Consider the following 12238-nt stretch of genomic DNA (forward strand, 5'->3'; position numbering starts at 1 on the left):
GGCGCTCCCTTACATCTGAGCTCAGTTTCATCCACGTTGTGAGCTAATTACAAAGAATCCAGAAGTGGGGGAATGCACTGGGAATACTGTGGGCTGCCTGCACAAACCTTAGCACCATCTGCTGAAATAGTAAGATGCTTGTTTAAAAAGTTGACTGCCAGAGAAGGAGGTCACAGCACTAATAGTGGGAAGTTCTCCTCAATAATTATTTTACTTCTCTTCCCTGCACACAAGCAGGGCGCTGAGCCAAAGGTGAACAGTCCAGAGATAAACGACCTGTCTGCTCACCTTCTTGTCCTGGTCCAGGCGCCAGCAGGAGAGAACCTAGAGCCTGCTCACCAAGGGAAAGCGAGATATGGTCAGTTTGCATACTTCAGTGAACCACCACGGTTATCTGGGAAAATACGGAAGAACATCATTAAAATCCCTGTCTGTTTTATAATTGGTTGCAGAGAGACATTTAAAGCGCCTATGTACTTAAGGAAGACAACTCCCTCAGTAGTCTGAGGCTCATGGGATGTGGGGGCTCCCTTTGTGTGCTAATGTTTCTCAAACAAGAGCAGCTGAAAACAGCCTCATGTTTGTAGACAAAGATCAGACCAACAGTCAGAGTTCAAGGAGTTTAGCTAAGGATAGGAAAGAAGAACTTGTATGATTTAATGTCACTGGTTAAAGGCCCAACACAATCATAGCAGAGGTCAAGATCTGAACAGTGATGGCCCTGGGACTTCCTGCTCTCTCAGCATAGGGAAGTATAGTCATTAGTTCCCTTTGAGTGATGACAATAAAAATAGTAATAGCAGCAGCTAATCTTTTTTGAGCACATACTTTATACCAGGCACTATGCTAAGGGCCTTGTCGGTAATGTATTAACACTCTGAGGCAGGTACTGTTATCTCATTTTATAGGAGAAGAAAACTGATGCTTACAGAGGGCAAGGACCCCACCCCAACACATCAACTAGGAAAGGGCAGCTGGCTTTACAGTCAAGCCTTCTGACTCACGCACATTGGCTGTGCTCCAGTACCATGGACAGCACCTTGCGCGGGCCAGCTTAAACAAGTGTCATGATAGGATGGGAATGGTAATAAGGAAGATAGGACCTTCCAGGAGTTAGGCAGTCCCAGTTCAAGAGTCTTCATTCATACGCCATGACTGCTGGGATTCAGCTACTCTGCCCACCTGCTTTTCTGCCCTCTCCCAACTTGCTTCCTCTCTGTAGCTTTCCCTGGCTAGCCCACTGACGGACTGTCTGAATCGGGTACCACTGGTGCAAAAAGCCTGGGCCTCAAGGGTTGCAGACGCCATGGCCTCAGCATGAGTCATGGGAGGCAGACAACCTTGATGGGCCGTGAGCAGGGAGGGCCTCATGCTGCTCATACAGTACAGAATGCAACTCAGCATCTGTATTGGGATCCAGCCTCACAGTTTCTTTCGGCTTTTAGAGAGGTTATTTATATCCAAAAGGGCACAGAGGATTAGTGCTCAGTCCCAATAGTCCATGCATATTGACTAAACAGATGAACAAATATGTACATGAGGAATTTTCCACTAGTTAAGTACAGAAAGTACTAGCAAAGACAGGCTGGTAACTTAGGAAAGGATTTCCTCCCCTTCTTCACTCCGTTTGTTTCAACGCCCTGTTTGTCAGACTTAAAACGTGCACAGACTCTGATTTCCACTTACCGAAGGCTGGTCATTTTTCATCGTGACGTAGAGAGGTGGCTCCAAGTTTAGCTCAACCATCTGTTGTCCTTCCCCAGCCTGAGGGACTCATGGCAGGACCGGCGAGTCGGCCAGCCCTCTCCAGCAGGCTCTCGGGGCAGGGTCACAATCACTCCCCAAGCCTGGTGGACCAGACAGGAGTGCACACCCACACACATGACTAGGCAGAGCCAGATACTCGGGTCTGATGGGTCATGATGAAAGCAAAGTCACCCTCCAAGGAGAAAAACCCCACCCCTGTGACATTCACCATCAAAGACACAGTGTTCCCACTGGACCCTACCTTCAAACTCTAAAGGTCTCTCCCGCAAAGAGGCTAAAATGTTCTATGGTGAGTAAGGGCTCTTTTTCTGTACACACAAAAAATTTAAAGATTTAGCAAACATTAACTGCAACATAAGAGAAAAGGTCAACAAACTTTTACAGTAAATATGATCAATCCACTGGAAAGAAAACAACTTTAAAAAGGGGAGGGCAGCCCCACCAATGTTGCTCCGTGGTTGAGCATTAGCCTATGAACCAGGAGGTCACAGCTGGATTCCCTATTGGGGCACGGGTTGGGGCCTCTGTCTCGGGGGGAGGGATGGGAAGGGCAATGCAGGAGGCAGTCCATCAATGATTCTCTCTCATCGTTGATGTTTCTACCTCCCTCTCCCTCTCTGAAATCAATAAAAAAATATATTAAAAATAATAAAAATCAAAAGGGGAGCGCATTTAAAAACCTTTTCCCAGGAAAATTAAGCTCCGAAGATGATGGTATTAAGTAGTATTAGGTCAGGCCCCAAGTCTTCACACATTTCACCAGGTGGCCCTCCCCAGCACACAGCTTCCTGCCAGAGACAGTTTTTAGGGGATCGGGGGGAGGAGGAGTCAAGGTATCTTCCACAAGCCTTTTTATAAATTGCCACAAAATCCTGAGATCTTGCTTAGCAATGTGCCTGGCCTCTTTTGTACACACTTTTAGCAAACAGGCAGGGCAGGCCTGAGAAAGCATGCCAGGTTCGGAGTCCACAGGAGTGTTTGGCCATAGTCTCTGCCATTCACTAGCCTCGTTAAATTCAGCAAGTCCTAACCTCTCGGAGTTTCAGATTCTTACCTACCCACCCACTCCACCTGCAAATGAGTTCATTAGCACCTGCCCTGTCCACTTCACAAGATTATGAGGATCCCCAATTAAATTACACATTTAAAATTTTAAAATCTTGAGGTAGGCATTAGGCATTTTCACTTTTCATGGCTGCCACAGATTCAAATCTTTTACTTAGCTCTCAACATAATAAGGCTCAACATTCAGTAGGTTGGCAGTGTTGAGAATGGGTTCTGGACTCCTCATTCAAACCCAAATTTCAGTCTCTGCTCTGCAAATAAATCTCGGGAACTGATGATGCAAGCCAGTGGTTCTCAACCTTCCTAATGCTGCGACTCTTTAATACAGTTCCTCATGTTGTGGTGACCCTCAATTTCATTGTTACAAATTGAACATAATTCAAGCATAGTGATTAATCACAAAAACAATATGTAATTATATATGTGTCTTCCGATGGTCTTAAGTGACCCCTGTGAAAGGGTCATTCGACCCCCAAAGGGGTCGCGACCCACAGGTTGAGAACCGCTGATGTAAGCCTATGTCCTCAGCTGTCAGAGTGAAGGGACAACGCATGTCACAGAAGTGTCAGATGCCCCACAGGTGCTAGGCTAACCCTGGGTGCTCCATGAAACACTGGGTTTCTTCTTTGAAACCTATGGTCTCTTCCAAATAAAACGTCTGCAATTATCTGACGGCTCTATGATACCATAGTATCTTATCAAATAGTAAATATATGAGGATACACATGCCACACCCAAAATGAACACTGAACCCGACTTTTTCCTAGGACATATTTCCCAGAAAATATCCTTCCAAATTTTTTCAACCCTTATTTTGTTCTAAAAGCAAAACAAACAAACAAAAAACTGGAACAAAAGAAATTTACAGAAGTGCAGCTTTTAAAATCCTGACATCATAAGGAACTCCCCCCCTTAATGGTTACTATCTATCTATCTGTCTATCTATATATATATATATATATATATATATATATATAGAGAGAGAGAGAGAGAGAGAGAGAGAGAGAGAGAGAGAGAGATACACTAGAGGCCCAGTGCACGAATTCATGCACCAGTGCGGTCCCTCAGCCTGGCCTGTGGGATAGGGCCAAAACTGGCTTTCCAACATCCCCCGAGGGGTCCCGGATTGCAAGAGGGTGCAGGCCAGGCCAAGGGACCCCACTGATGCACGATCAGGGCCAGGGAGGGACACGGGAGGTTGTCCAGCCAGGGAGGGGCCGTGTGAGGGCTCCAGAGCATGTCTGGCCCATCTTGCTCAGCCCCAATCAGCTGGACCCCAGCAGCAAGCTCACTTACCAGTCGTAGCGTCTGTTCCCTGGTGGTCAGTGCACATCATAGCAACTGGTCAACCAGTCGCCTGTGTGCCCCCAGTGGTCAGTGCACATCATAGCAAGCAGTTGAGCAGCTTTAACATATCATTAGCATATTACACTTTGATTGGTTGAACAGATGACTGGATGACCAGACACTTAGCATATTAGGCTTTTATTATATAGGACTAGAGGCCCAAAAATTTGTGCACTCGGGGGGTGGGGGGGGAGTTCCCTCAGCCCGGCCTATGCCCTCTCGCAGTCTGGGACCCCTGGGGACATAATGACCTGCTGGCTTAGGCCTGCTCCCGGGTGGCAGAGGGCAGGCCCAATCCCTAGGTGCAGCTCCTGGTTGGGCTCAGAGCAAGGCCGATTGGGGAGTTGGGGCGCCGACCCCTGTCATGCACAGAGCAGGGCGGATTGGGAGGTTGCGATGCCACCCTCAGTCACACTCAGGGTAGGGCTGATTGGGGGGTTGGGGCACCGCCCCGTCACACTCAAGGCAGGGTCGATGGGGAGGTTGCGGCGCCACCCCCTGTCATGCACAGAGCAGGGCCCATCAGGGGGTTGGGGAACTCCCCCCTGTCACGCACAGAGCAGGGCAGATCAGGGGGTTGGGGCGCCGCCCTCTATCACCCACAGAGCAGGGCCGATTAGGGGGTTGGGGCGCTGCCACTGTCACACTCAGGGCAGGGCCGATGGGGAGGTTATGGCTCTACCCCATCACACACAGAGCAGGGCCCATGGGGGGGGGGGGTTTGGGGCGCCGCCCTCTATCACCCACAGAGCAGGGCCGATCAGGGGGTTGGGGCGCTGCCCCCTGTCACACACAGAGCCGCAGGGTGATCAGGGGGTTGGGGAGCTCCCCCCTATCAGGCACAGAGCAGGGCCGATCAGGGGGTTGGGGCGCCTTCCCCTGTCACGAACAGAGCAGGGCCAACAGGGAGGTTGTGGCCCCACCCCCTGTCACACACAGAGCTGCAGGGCGATCAGGGGGTTTGAGCGCTGCCCCCTGTCACGCTGATCCCGGTGCCGGGAGGCCTCTCAGCTCCGCTGATCCCAGTGCTGGGAGGCATATTACCCTTTTACTATACAGAATAGAGGCCTGGTGCATGGGTGGGGGCTGGCTGGTTTGCCCTGAAGGGTGTCCTGGATCAGGGTGGGGGGTCCCAACTGGGGTGCCTGGCCAGCCTGGGTGAGGGGCTGAGGGCTGTTTTCAGGCTGGCGGTGACTGAAGCTCCCAACTGCTCTTTTTCTTTTTTTTTTTTTATTCTGGGCCAGCTTTAGCTCTGAGGCTTGGCTCCAGCTCTGAGGCCTCAGCTGCTGAAAGAAGGTATCTGGTTTTTTAGGTTCTATAATCGAAACTCTGTATCAACTCCAGCTCTGAGATCCCAGCCCACTGAAAGCTGGTTTCTGGGGTTTTGTTTAGCTTCTATATTTGTTACAATGTTTCTTAAACTGCAAGCTCACAGGCCAGCAAGGCAGGCGGGGAACGTTGCAGTCCTCCGTCACTGAAGCAAGCAAGCCTCATGTTCAGTTTAAGCTGCCTGACTGCCGGCCGCCATCTTGGCTGGCAGTTAATTTGCATATTGCCCTGATTAGCCAATGGGAAGGGTAGTGGTTGTACACCAATTACCATGTTTCTCTTTTATTAGATAGGATATGAATAAGTTTGTGTAAACAAGTTAGTTGAAAACTAAGGGCAAATTAGAAATAATGCCACTTACACAAGCTTCATTTGCAAACTTCAAAAAGCAATGCTGAGTATCAGACCCACCAAAATTTGTTTTCTTTTATTAAGGCATCAAATACTTATAAACTTTATAGGGGTAAAATCCTCTAGAAAAAAATACTTGGGAGATGTGTGTATTTTCCAGTGCCACTGCTGTTTTTAAATTTCATGATACAAACCAGAATACGCCTCAACTCAAAGAGTTTTCCTTTTGACACAAAGGCAAACATACTTACTGAAACCCACCCATATCCACCACCCTGCAGATTCAGCAGTCTTACCCAGTGGGTTCAGGACTTCCTGACCACACTAATCAGCAGGATTCTTTGCAAGCCTCAAAGGCACACTATCCACTCAATAGATAAACACAGAAATACCATATACCTTGAGGCAAAGTAGTAAAGTGGCCAACTTTTGCTCGCACAAAAACCACCCTAAATCATTTTTAAAAAGCACACGGATGACCACATCAGCTGGTAAGGTCTGGTCTGTGTGTCCTGTACTTGGCAAGGGGAGGGATGAGAAGTTAACACATTCTTAGAAGAAAGTGGAATCTTAGAAAAGCTCCCCCACCTTTTTTTTTCCTTTTTTTTTTTTTTTAATGGATAAAAAGTGCAATGCTTCACCTGGTCAACCTGTTAAATAGTTCATTGGAAATTTGGACGTGGCTCTCCTATTCTATTTATCTAGCAGTATACATAGTTCCTCCCTTTTCCTAGTGACCACAGAACAGTTTTCCATCTATCTTACAGGGTAACTGCAATAAATAGAAGTGGAACAGTTGTAGACTCCCTCTTGAGCCCTTGGGAAAAGGCCCCACAGGTGGTTGCACAGGACCTTAACCTCATTGAGTCCAACCATTCAAATGACACAGAGTATCCCAGCACCAGCGGCCATCCAACCAATGCTGCAGGGGGTCCAGGGACAGGGCAACTCGCAACACATGTGCCCCAGACCATCGAGTCAATCTCTGGGCCATGACTCTGTGCTTAACAAGCTCTCCACATCACTCTCCAGCACGTTCAAGCTTGGGAAACATGCCTCAGAGTCCTTCTCCAAGGTGGGTGTGCAAATGGATCAGCCGGGGAATTCTGCTAAAATGCAGAGTGCGGTTCAGTAGGTCGGTGGTGGGAGACAATCTGCACTTCTAACAAGTTCCCAGGTGCATCAATGCTGCTGAGCCACAGACCACCCTTAGAATAGCAAGACCTTCGAGCACAGAGTGCAACACTCCCGCTCTGTGCACTGTAATAATTTATTAGCAATCTAAACAGGAGGCCAAGATTATGTGAGATTGAAGGGAAGAGGTTGTGATGGTGTAAATGGACCACTGCCTGAAATACTGTGCATTTTATTTTAGGAAAAACCCGTACCTTCCAGTTTCATGCACTTCAATTTAGACCGTGAGTGCTGCTGCAAAATGTAATTCCAGGTATCATTTCACACGATACTGCTCAGTTTCTACATCACAGCCCAGCACCTGGAGGTCTGCGGTTCTAATCACACAGCAAGTGCTCACCACTGGTCAATTCAATTGCTTCTCCCCTTCCTGATTTCTTCACCTGCCATACGAAGGCATTTACACCAACTAATCCACAGGCTTATCTCCTCTTTACAGGCACAATAACATGCACGGCCAATAGCAAACAGTAAACACAGAAATAGCCACAACTGCTAGAGAATAAGAATTTTCTATCCACAGAAAGCAGTAAGATAATTGAGCATCTGACCACCAAAAACAAACACCCTCCTGTCTCTGAAGACAAAAACGTTAAGATACTAATTTGAACTGGGTTCCATTCAAGTTTGCAAGATTTCTGATCTCTTGGAGGTGCATGTACTACAAGACACCAGGAATCATCTGAGTTCCGGTCCCAAAGGTAGTTACCGAATACAGTAGTACCCACCCCCTGATCCACAGGGGATATGTCCAAGATCCCCAGTGGATAGCACCAAACCCTATTTATACTGCATTTTTTCCTATATGTATATGCCTAGAATAAAGTTTAATTTGTAAGTTAGGCACAATAAGAGATTAACAACAGTGATAATAAAATAAAGCAATTGTAACAATATTTTTAATAAAAGTTTCGCAAAATATGGCCTCTCTTACTTTCAAAATATCTTTTTACTCACCTAAAGGAAGCACTTTATAGTTTCCAAAGTGCCAGCATCGCCACCACTCTTATGTGTTAGTGTCCTTAGTAAGCAAGATAAGGGTGACTTACAGAAGCATTGTCATACCATGACAGCTCATCTGATGGACAAGATACTACTAAGCAACTAGTGGGTGAGGGGCGTCTACAGTGTGGAGAGGCTAGACAAAGGGACGATTCGCATCCTGGGTGGGATGGCATGGGATTGCATCTCGCTACCCAGAACAGCAGGCAAGTTAAAAGTTACGAATTGTTTACTTCTGGAATTTTCCCTTTAATATTTTTTGAATCTCAACTAACCACAGATAACTAACTAAAATTATGGAAAGTGAAGCTGTGGATGGGGGAACTATGGCACATCATGTATCGCTTACCTACCTGGAGATGGAGAACTCTCCTTTACATTTTAGTTAGCAGTGATGAAAGAAGCTAAGGCATTTTTATTCCATCAGGTTCCATGGTTGCCCCAAGCCTCAGGTTTTCCCATCTGTAAAACAAGGATAATATTATGACCTTTCAGAATTACCATGAAATTTGCAATCACCCAGGTGAAATGCCCAGCCTCGCGACGGAGTCATGGTTGACATTCAACAGAAGAAAGCCCTTAAGACAGTTGCATGTGAAGACTCTGATAGTGAATTAGAGATACCTGTCCAAATACACCCTACACTTCCACACTGTATGTCACTGACCGAATGCTTCTGCCTGCCCCACCCCCCACCCCCCCAAATATTCACATGTTGAAATCTAATCCCCAGTGTGATGGTATTTGGAGGCGGAGCTGCTGGGAGGTGGTTAGGTCATGAGGGTAGACTCTCATGAATGGGGTTGTGACTTCACCTAAAGAAGCCAGAGAGCAGACTCCTACTTCTCAGGATGTGAGGCCACAATGTGAAGGGCCCCACCAGAACCCCTCTGTGCCGGACCCTGACCTCGGAACTCAGCCCCGACACTAGGAGATAAATTTCTACTGTTTATCAGCCTACCAATCTACCGTCCTCTGTTCTCGCAGCCTGAACTAAGAAACTGTATTTAACATCCTGATATTCTTATATGACTCTCTTAGGACTTGGACTTGGTCAAGAAATCCCATTAGTCAAGCTATAAACTCTAAGTAGGAAATATTCTGTTACACAGAGCAAATTCAAAGAGGCCAGGTTCGTTTTCTGGCTATTAACACCATTACACACCCATAAAAATGGGAAGAGTTGTGAAATCTTATATAGATAAATGTACACCAAAACCAGGTAGCCTGGGATCCTGAAGAAACAGAACCAAAGATTTCAATTTCTCTTTATAGTTCTGCCTCACACACCATTCAGACATGGGACCAGCTCACACACTGTCCAAGAGGAAAAAAAAAAATCAACTGTTCATGTCCCTGTATTCACACTTAGCAAACCTTCTTATCCAGGGGGAATAAAAACAGAACGTGTGGCAAAAAGGCCCTGGAGTTTCAATCGGCACTTTCTCCTGGAGCACAGTAATTCCTTTTCCACACTTTTCCCTGCGTCATCATTTTACAATTTAGGTATGATTTCCAACCCTGAGTCACCCTCAAAACAAGCAAGCGAACCGGAAATATCTGCGAAACACAGATATTAGAAACACTAATTTCCAGACAGAGACCATAAACATAAGAATAAACTATGTCTCACACCCACCTTCATGTTGAGCAAGCAGCAGCTCCTCAAACTTCCTGCTTCCCTTTTATGTGGACAAGGATTCTGAGCCCTTACGATGTATAAGGCATCATGGTAGGCATGGAGGGAAAGAAACACTCAGCTCAACCACAGAAAGACCCTACCCTAAGGGATTTCCCAGGCTAGAATGCGAGCTAAAACATGAAATGACATACCTACATATTGCAGGTGTCACAAAAACAAACAGAAAGTACCAGCTGGACTCTTTTCCAATAGATGTATCTGCAGTGATAAAACCAAACTGCCTCATTTGGGGGTAAAATCTACTATTTCCAGCATGGCAGCCCACTGGTAACCATTCCGGTTGTTGGTCATGAGGACAGCAGGCCCTGAAGTCAGATGGTGCACAGCAGTCCAGCCGCTCAACCATTTACTGCTTATAGTGCTTGGACAAGCTCTTGACCTCTTTAAGTCTCATTTACTCCTCCATAAAATAGAGATCATTAGGGTACCTCTCTTGTGATGTTAAATCTGACACGCTCCATATAAACTTTTTAACATGTTCAAAATATGCAAACAAATGTACTTTTTTTAGGTGAAAACTAAGGTAGGAATAGACAACTACAGGCTTCTCAGGACCTGAAGAGAACACGAGAATGAAGGGAAAATAGGTAGGGTAGGAACACCTTGCATCCTATATCCTCAACAGCTCAGTCCAAGCGTCAGACCAGTAGGAGCCTGTTCCAGAGCTTGTCTGGGACTTCCCCTAGCGGCAGTGACCCAGAATCTAGGGGTGAGTCTCAAGCATCTATATCAACAAGCTTCAAAGGGGAGTATCATGCACACCTACATTTGAGAACCCTTGTGGAGGGCAGCACATTTCATAAATAATGCAAGATCTGCTTTAGCCATGATTCAGCTCAGATATGATGCTTTACCTTGAGGCTAATATCACTGCCTAGTCTTCAAAAATCTCAGGATCTCTGTTCAAAATTCCATCCAGAAGTCTCCACAGGGTGCTCCCCGCAGCTGCCGACTGCTGCGATGGAAAGGATAGCGTCACATGGAGGTGCCTAGCACCCCTGTTCCAATATTCTGGCCAATCTATATGAACTAGTTTACCTCAGAGTACACTGCCACATTGCTTTCATCAAATCTGAGTATTAAAAGCTTTGTCTAATAGACACACTTCAAGTCTAGTGTATGTGGTACCCTAGTGTATACTGGTTAGGTTTCCAAAAGATTTAAAAACGTAAAACATTGTCTCACAGAGTTTGAAAAATCAAGAAAGCCAGTCATATTATTACACATATTTAATCTTCAGAAGGGAGGAAGGAACAAAGTCTTGCACTTTGCTGAATTTTCTGTGCGTTCAAGTTATGATACTTTTAGAAGACTATGCTATTGCTTAAAAATAAAGTCACCAAAAAGAGAAGGATTTCACAGAAAATTTTCATTCAAGTTACTAAATTAACATTTAACTCACCAGTGTTCCTACTTCTCCATTTATATGAACATTTTTATTGGAAGGGGGTGTGATTAAAGAACTGCTCCACTTGACTAAGTAACAGATCTAAGCTTGCTGAACAAGCAGGTTGCCATCTGGTCAACCAATTGCCATGTGAAAGGCTGCTTTAAATATATCTTCATAGAAGTGTCTAAATCTAATCAAAACGTAATGAATTCTAATTAACTTATGCTAGCTAGCAGGAAACAACTTCCACTGTACATTTTGGATCCTCAGAACTCTCTAAGATTCCCAAATTATTCCTTCAAATACAGACAGAGTTACTACCTCTGGCTACTGAGTGAGCCAGATCCCACACTACCAAGGAATCACTATCAACTGGACTTGTGCCTTAGAGCTAGCTCCAGCAGCCTTTAAAATCAAGCCAAGTTCAGCAGCCTGCTTCAGCTCAATACTCCAGCAGTAAAATAAACCAAACATGTATTGTCTTATTTACCTAACTGGCTACAGTACAGAAAAGTTAAGCAGGTGGCTGGCTACTTGCCGACTCTGAGACTATCTACTCTTCTATAATATAAGGACAAGTCCCTGCCTCACAAGGTTACTGTGAGATCCAAACAAGAAAATGTACAAAAAAGCATACTGTGAATTCTGAGCAGTATGATTTTTAAATATGTGCACACCCATTCTTTTCTATCACACCTATTTCCAAAGGCAAAAGTGCAGACACTATAAAAACAGCGAAACTCTCCCTTGATTTCACCACTCTTTCTGGAGTGGCAGGCATCATACTGGAGCCACTGTAGGAAGATCCTCTCTCCGAAACACGTAAGTCAGCAGGAACAGACTGTGTCTGTGGGTCTCCTTCTCACGCTTACACATGCAGATGAGCCCACAAAAGCCCCAACAAGTCAAGAGCCATACACACAAAAAGAAAAAATTGTGGAGAGAAAAAAGGGTAGTGTTTTGGGATGAGCCATGTCCAGGTTTGCATGGGGAGGATTCAGAGAGAAAGGCCTGGTACAGGTCCTTTCTGCACTAAGTGGCCACAGCCATGGGCTTCCCCAAAGCAAGGTGTGCGAGCGCCTCTGATGGAG

This window comes from Myotis myotis, unplaced genomic scaffold (genome assembly GCF_014108235.1).
Source record: "Myotis myotis isolate mMyoMyo1 unplaced genomic scaffold, mMyoMyo1.p scaffold_m19_p_12, whole genome shotgun sequence".
Lineage (NCBI taxonomy): Eukaryota > Metazoa > Chordata > Mammalia > Chiroptera > Vespertilionidae > Myotis > Myotis myotis.